Below are 5,982 nucleotides of genomic sequence, written 5' to 3'. Positions count from 1 at the left end.
ACTTCTCTTTGGGGCATTGATAGAAATTTCCAACAGCAAAAGTAATCCTGTCTATTGTTTTTTGTTTTGTTTTGATTTTAAAAAAGAAGTACTTGAACCAGGTGATGGGAATTTTCTAGTCAAAGTTGTCAATGAGTGGCTTTCAGCAATCACTTAATGGCTCTATCAGTTTGTGGCTCCATTCCATTTCACTAATAGTGAATGGGTGGAGCAAAAATAGCACTAGACTAGGAGTCAAATGATCTATCTTTTAATATTAGGTCTGCCACTGACCAGCTCTCCTATTCTGGGCATATCACTCTCCCAACAATAGTATCAGTTCTACTGTGTGTAAAATAAGCAAACAAAAATAGGACAGTGCTCCTTGGAGCCCTGTGTTAACAATTTTATATATTCTGAGTATGATTTCATTTGCCAGAAAAAGCTCCAATGCTTAAAAAAATGTTCTCCAATTCCTGAACTGGAATTCTTCATGGTTACTTCCTGCTTAATTCATGGCCCTCCATTTTGTTTCTAACTGTGCAAAGACCTAATGGTATACCAACTTCAATACATGGAGAGTTTCTGTAAACTGGCTATCAAACAAGAACAGGATTCATTCTGAGTCTGAAACAAAATAATGAATAGGACAGCCCACCTTACAGAATTCTCATGATATTAAAAAATAGTTTGTTAATGTACTGCTGAAGAATTTCCAGTGTCAATTCATTTTGTGTCTGGACACATTGTAATTATATACAAGCTACACTCTATGACAAGTAATATCACAACAAAGCAGGGTGGGAGAGTATTTTAGGGATTCTAGAAAAAAACCCACATGTAACAATGTGTCAGGTGAATCAATGTTCTGATTCTAAAAACAAGTTCAAGTTCTCTAGGCAGGAATATTTCTTTAGAAGAGAATAACAACGTGTTATATATGCTAAGTTGGCTTGGAGGACATGTCTCCTGAGAACATAATGTCCTCTTTGACCTACCTCTGCACCCACAAAGTCATGTAACTAATATTCATGAAATGACTAATATGTCATTTCATTTCCCGAGTAAGCTTGCAACCAAGAGATGTGCCCTATGCAAAAGCCACACTTCTGGAAACAGTTCTTACAAACTGAGAACCTGGGTCTGGTAAGATCAACAGTGTCTGAGTTTGATGATGATGGGCATATTGATAAAATTGATTTTGTATCTGAGAAACCTAAATCCCACCCCAGGGACTGAAATGACTGCTCCAATAAGGATCTTCCTGAAATAGCCATTACCTGAGGAACTCCTTTCTTGTCCCACCCCTCACCAAAACTGCGATATAGCAGAGTTATATAATTTCTTCCAGTTCAGCACCAGTAACATGTGGATGTTTTCCAATTCTGACACATTAACCCTAACATCCTTCTTCCACTTAAGGCCCAGTAGTTTACCTAACTAACCTGTCCAGTGATTCAACATCAATGATTAATTTATAAGTACCTTCTTTGTAACCGGCAACAGCTATAGGGGAAATGTTATGGAAACAAAGAACCTTCATTAGCATTAATCAACAAAAGAACTACTGAAAAGAAAACACAAAGTCCTTTCTCCTAAGGATAGGTCCAGGACTTATTTCAAACTCCCAAGAACATTACTTATGATGTTGCATGCTATCACTGACCCCTGAATACCTACCTGACCTTCTCTAGCCACCCCCTCAACTGCTCTACTACTCCATGATAATATTTTAGCAGTGACCTGTAATGTGCACACTTTAATGGATTAAGCAAAAATGCTGTAGATCCCCGAGTGGCTGCAGCAGCAGAAATGTTGTAGGTGAGGTTGGATATTTATTTAGTGGGCTATGGAAGGGAAGGGGAGAGGAGGAGAGGCGGAGATGCGGATGAGGAGAGAGGGGAGGGGGGGAGGGAGGGGAGGGGAGGGGCGGGAGGGGAGGCGAGGAGAGGAGAGGAGCGGAGAGGCTAGGAGAGCGAGGAGCTCGCCTTCTACTCTCTAGACTTGCTGTTTCTTCTCTTTGTCTCCCTCTCCTTCTCCCTTTTTCTTTTTGGGGAGAGACGAGCTGCCTCTTGGAGAGGGGAGATAGAAAAAAGGAAGGAAGCGACTTGGGCTGCAAGCAGGAAGAGGAAGATCTGCCTACCTCAGGTGACCAAGGGAGGGAGTAGGTGGGGCTTGATTCTTAAAAGGACAGAACAGATCATTACACACACAGCATGTTCTTTTATACATTTTTGCTCTTATATACATAGTTTTTTGTATGTATTAATAGCCTCATTACTTCTTTAAATTTTTTGATACGGCACAACTCTTCTTATCTCTCAAACTTTTACTAATAATGGTTACATTGTTCTATGTGTCTTCATAAAGTCTGGATAAGAATGGCATTAACACAGTTGTTACTGCACTTAGTTACTGATTTTCTTATCTCCCTTTTCACAATATCACAACTTGAGGGATAAGGTGTAACTATGAGGAGCTATCAACCCAAGTATTAGAAATTTTATGTGGTTACACACTGAACTTTCTAGAGTAGGTTTTTCCTATCTCAAGCTTCGTCTTTACCATTGTGCACTGTATTAAGTCAGCAGTCATCTGAAATTTTGTTATAAACCATTGGCCACTTTCTTAATAAAACTCAAAGCAAGTCATTCTACTGGGAGCATGATGAGGCTAAAAAAGTAAGTTAAAAGAAAGAAGAGAAAATTAATACCAAGCCAATACAGAAAAAATGTTACAATGCCTTCCCATTCTTTCATATCCCATATTCATCTTTCCTACTGGGCATTTGAAATAATGTCAGACTAAGTAATAAGTATCAGGTGAACTGAAATATACCTTGGTAAGAAAACAGCATTTCTTATACAACTGAAGAAAGTTTATGGAAAACTTCCCATATAAATGTGACTTTGGAACATTTATAGACCTCAGGCAATGTTACACTTTCTGGGGAGAATAAAGAGCTTTTCTTTTCTTGTTCTTTCTCCAGTTTTTCAGCAAATATCCCTTCCTCCTTTCAGTGATAGCATTGTGTTTCAGCTTGTATTTTGAGAGAGAGAGAGAGAGAGAGAGAGAGAGAGAGAGAGAGAGAGAGAGAGAGAGAGAGAGGAGATAGCTCAGCTGTTCAGAGCATTTGCTGCTCTTCAGGAGGTCTTGGCTTTGTTTCTCAGCTCCCATGTGGGGGCCATTCTCAGCTGTAAGTCCTGTTCCAGGAGATCTGTCTGTCTTCGGGTCTGTAAGGGCACTGCATACATTTGGGGTGCTGACAAAACACTCGCACACAGAAAATAAACAATTTTTAAAAGACAATAAAATAGGAGAGAAAAAAAATCAATTTAAAATAGCCAGATAGTTATTGTTTTATGTGGCCCCAGGGAGCCACTATCACCTAGCCTATGGCAAACTGCATGTCTCCTTTTTTTGAACAAATATCTCTTTCCTTCCAGTTCACTATTCTTCTCTCTCCTTCATAGTCTTTCTCCTCTATCTTCTCTCTTACTTGCCTCTGTTGTTAATTTCCAGTGTCCTTAAATACTCTGCAACTTGGCTTCTGTTAAAATTATTGAATTGACTTTTGGTGCTATTTATAATATTGGACATATAGTGACTTAAGCTATAGGTGCTTAATTCCATACTATTATAGATACAGTTTCATTTTACACTTTAAAGTCAAAGATACATGTTTTGGCTATAGTGTAGATTATTATTTGCCCTTTATTTCATTACCCTTAAGCACACATGGTATTTAAAGTTAAATAACATGAGTGATGGACATATACCCTGGGTAGTCTCATAGCCTTAGTAGAAATTTTCTAAAAAAGCAGTAGAAACTTCTACAATTTGAAAGTCTTTCAGAGGCTAGGTATAGTAGTACAATTCCAGCCCTTGAGAGCAGAGGTAGGAGGATATCTGTGAATTCAAGGCCAATCCAGTCTACTTTGCTGAGTTTCTGGACAATCAGGGCTGTGTAGAGAGACCTTGTCTCAAGAAACAAAGAACAATCAAAAGAGTCTTTAGATTAGATACCAAAAGGCTTTCAAGAGACTAAGACGCTTCCTTTCACTTAGTCCAAACAAAAGCAGAAATCCCTCCTGACAGTATCTGGGATGGCAGTTACCTGTTTCAGGTAGATCTCCTATGGAAAAAGGGCATATGTTTTCCTTACTTAACATGGATCTGAAAACTAAAAAGACAACTCCATGTATACCTTTTCGTGCTTCTAAGTAGCCTCCTGCCTTTGCTGTAATTTTTCAAGAGTGAGAAGCATAAGCAGAAAAAATTTATTATTGGAAATTAACAAAATTAGCTGTTAAGTACAGCTCTGTACTTTGGGAGCATACATTCAGTTCCCTAGAGCAGTGGTTCTCAACCTGGTACCAGTTAGCCTGCCTATCAGACACTTACGTTGCAACTCTTAACAGTAGTGAAATTACCCAAGTGTGTACACCCCTACCTCATGGAAGACTCGATGGACATGTACCCTCTTAGGCCTCAGAGCTTCCTTTCCAGGTGTGAACTAAAGGCTGACAAAGATCATCCCTTTAAGGAGGATAATGATGAGAATGAGCACCAGTTATCAGTAAGAATGGCTAGTTTAAGGGCGGAGACAAAAGACATTACACATTGTAGAGGCAGAAGGAATAAACTATGTAGGCGGTCCAATTAATGTAACACAGGCAACTTTGAAAATGTCAGTACAACCAATAATTTCTCTTCGGGACTTTGAAATGACACCAGCTGTGGTCTTAAGGCTGAAGTGTGGTTCAGGGTCTGTGCACATTAGTGCACATCATCTAGTAGCTGTAGAGGAAGATGCAGGGTCAGAAGCTGAAGGTCAGGAGGATGTGAAACTCTTAAGTATATCTGAAAAGAGATCTGTTTCTGGAGGTAGTACAAGGGTCCACAGGAAAAAGTAAAACTTGACGAAGATGATGAGGATGACAACAAAGATGATGAGGATGATGAGGTTGATGAAGATGATGATTTTGATGATGAGGAAGCTGAAGAAAAAAGTCCCAGTGAAGGAATCTGTATGAGATACCCCATCCAAAAATGCACAAAAACCAAACCAAAATGGAAAGGACTTAAAACCATCAACACTAAGATGAAAGGGTAAACAGTCCTTCAGAAAACCGAACAAAACTCCTGAAACACCAAAAGGACCTAGTTCTGCAGAAGACATTAAGGCAAAAATGCAAGCAAGTATGGAAAAAGGTAGTTCTCATTCCAAAGTGGAAGCCAAGTTCATTAATTATGTGAAGATTTGCTTCCGATGACTGACCAGGAGGCTATTCAAGATCTCTGACTGTGGAGGAAGTCTCTTTAAGAAAATGGTTTAAACAGTTTGAAATATTCAGTCTTACTTATTCATTTCTGTAATAGCTGATAAAATGGCTGTCCTTTAGATAACACAAAGGGAGATTTTTGCCTACTGTGTTTGGTAAATGTTGTCCAGGTTCCATTGCCAAGAATGTGTTGTCTAAAATGCTTGTTTAGTTTTCAAGGATGGAGCTCCACCCTTTACTTGGTTCTAAGCATGTCTGGAATGTTATGATAGGACATAGTAATAGTAGTGGTCAGATGGGGAAATGGTAGGGAGACAAAAAGATACATGTGAAATAAATTTGGTATTTTAATAAAGTAAAGATGGTGCAATCACTGCTGGCCATTAAAAGATAGACATCAGAATAATTCACTGGATCATCATTGAATATTTTTTATGTTCCAGGAACTTCCTAAGCACTGGGAAAACAACCAAGGACACGACACATCCCTTTTCCTTGTGGAGCTTACATTTCAGTGGGAATAAAAATGCAGTTAGTCATTTCTAAAGTACATCTGATTGAAAGTAGTAAGTACCACGAAAATAACAGAGCAGGGAAATTATCTCAATACTTTGAAAAGTTCAAGGAGAAATACATTTTTCTCTGTACTATGATGACTTCAAGCCTTAAACACTCCTTGAAGTCCAATTTGTAAGCCTTCTGATTCTGCAATTTCTCT

General features: G+C 38.8%; 1 pseudogene; it reads left to right on the top strand.

Moving 5' to 3' along the window:
- Nucleotides 1–4,435: 4,435 nt before the first annotated feature.
- Nucleotides 4,436–5,305, top strand: LOC119805177 (annotated as a pseudogene).
- Nucleotides 5,306–5,982: the final 677 nt, after the last annotated feature.

The sequence above is a fragment of the Arvicola amphibius genome, chromosome X (assembly GCF_903992535.2).
Source record: "Arvicola amphibius chromosome X, mArvAmp1.2, whole genome shotgun sequence".
Taxonomy (NCBI): Eukaryota; Metazoa; Chordata; class Mammalia; order Rodentia; family Cricetidae; genus Arvicola; species Arvicola amphibius.
Note: the sequence above shows the minus strand (reverse complement) of the source record. Positions and strands in the feature narration are given on the sequence as shown.